The following is a 2,094-nucleotide window of genomic DNA, read 5'->3' as shown; positions in this document are numbered from 1 at the left end:
AAAACAAAATGGTTTCTAGCTGTAGTTTCTCGAGTTTATGCTTGAAATTATACTTTGATTTGTATGCCCTCTTGATAATTTCCTGGCTGAAGTCTTTATAACTCATTGATTTGAGGACATTCTACTTGTTACAAAGAGAAATCTGATGCTCTAGCACTGATTTCTGTGAATCCAAAACCTGACGCTTTGTCTTATATTGTTCCAGTTATACAATACTGTCACACTTCAACGTGGTGAAAAGTTCACTACACAAACATAGTGGATGTTTACAGCTTTGGCATCGTCCTGTCGGAGTTGCTGGCCAATAAAATGCCATTAGAAGGCATGTTGATTTTGCAAGCTGCATATATATGTTGCTGCTACGGAATGATGCCACTTCCTAGAATGTAGTCTGCACCTAATTACCGAGGTACGCAACCATAATGTTGTAGGAATCACTATTTTCTTGCGAGTTTCAAGTGGATATTTGAATCGGTCTTTTCTTGTAACTGAAATTGGTTGCTCGTATTTCTTCATACTGTTTAGCATTCTGATGATGTGATCTGTTGCATACCTAAAATATATCAAAATTGAATAATCAACATTGAATCTTGTTGTACTTCTTTTATGAGGTCTGATGGAAACTGCAATGGGCTACAACGCATATAAGTGAATGGAACAAATAACTAAGAACATCAGGTCGAAGCGGTTGTAGCCCATAGCTTCACACATGTGCATTTGTTTAACAAATTAAAATTGACCATGAGTTTTTACTATTAATTGATGGCTCGAGGGAAGAGACAGCGGCATATTCTTCGTTGAAATCAGGTGTGGGCTTTTGATTAATTAGACCCAACTTGTCTTGTCTCATTGCATGTCACCCAATTTCGTTGTCTTCGGGGAATAGATGATGACACATGGACACCATTCGGTGGCAGTTTGATGTTTTTCAGGAATGAATTCCACCCGTCATTCAATACTACTATGAGAAAAGTAGGGAAATGCTCACCCTCTGCAAAATGTACTGGTTCGTCTCGCGGTCTCACCCCCAAAAACAGAGGAGAGGAGCAGGGAGCTCCTCCCCCACACTCGTCGGCTCCAAGGAGCCCCGCCGCCATGCATGGAGATGAGGAGCAGGGAGCTTCGCCGTCGCGCAAGGTTATATCCATTGTTGCATCTTGTAATTATAAATTTGGAATAAATCATGCAATTGGCATTTATATATGTTTTACTCTGTCTTTTTTGTAGGCAAACCAAGTCTGCAACATTTGAATATTATACTCAGTCAGTTGCTCGACTACTTGTAGTCCTATTACTTGAGACTATACTTGGTCAGCTGCCATGTACTCCCTCCGTCCCATAATATAAGAACGTTTTTGACACTACTGTAGTGTTAAAAACGTTCTTATATTTTGGGACAGAGGGAGTACATTATTCTGACATAAATGACACCATGTATATGTGCAAGTCAGAAGGAACTGGCCATCTAAAAAGATGTCAAATTAGTTTTGTACATGCTTCAGTACTGCAAGTTGGAGGAGCAGGTAAGTATACATCAAAAGAAAGTACTGCTTCAGTACTGACCATCTAAAAAGATGTCTAATTAGTGTGCACGAATCATGTTAAAACCTGCAGTACCTACCTGCGCATTGATACTCATACCTGAAGGTGATAAAAGTTGCATCTTGAGATTCAATTCTTTGATTTATGATGCTCAGCCATATGCACAATGAGAACATATATCCTTCTTACTAATCTCTTTTTCTTTAAGTTGAAACTATTTCTTTGTTACTTGGTGTATGTGAAGTGCAACCATAGTCCTGTCACAAACTTGTTTGAGGATGGCAAAAGACTGGCCTTTTGCGGGACAGAGAAAAGACCGGTTTATTTTATTTTAACACAACATAGCAAGCTCAATATATATTAGTTAGCACCTGGCTGATAACTGATAACTGTAATAATATTATTGGAGAGTATTTCCTATCAGATAACTAAACTTAACATCACATCTCTTGATTTTTGTTTGTCCTTCTGAGAACCTTAGAACCCTGCTTGGAAGACTATTTAACCCGTCATTATTCTGTTAATTGTTCAAAATTGCTTCAGTTAACATGA

General features: G+C 38.4%; 1 long non-coding RNA gene across 1 annotated transcript; it reads left to right on the top strand.

The window, feature by feature from the left end:
* The first annotated feature begins 679 nt into the window (after window positions 1–679).
* On the top strand, window positions 680–1,492 carry LOC119314020. The gene is made up of 2 exons (XR_005152228.1): window positions 680–1,137; window positions 1,228–1,492. It is a non-coding gene; the product is annotated as an uncharacterized LOC119314020 (long non-coding RNA).
* The last annotated feature ends 602 nt before the right edge of the window (window positions 1,493–2,094 follow it).

This window comes from Triticum dicoccoides, chromosome 1B (assembly GCF_002162155.2).
Source record: "Triticum dicoccoides isolate Atlit2015 ecotype Zavitan chromosome 1B, WEW_v2.0, whole genome shotgun sequence".
In the NCBI taxonomy this organism is placed as follows: domain Eukaryota; kingdom Viridiplantae; phylum Streptophyta; class Magnoliopsida; order Poales; family Poaceae; genus Triticum; species Triticum dicoccoides.
Note: the sequence above shows the minus strand (reverse complement) of the source record. Positions and strands in the feature narration are given on the sequence as shown.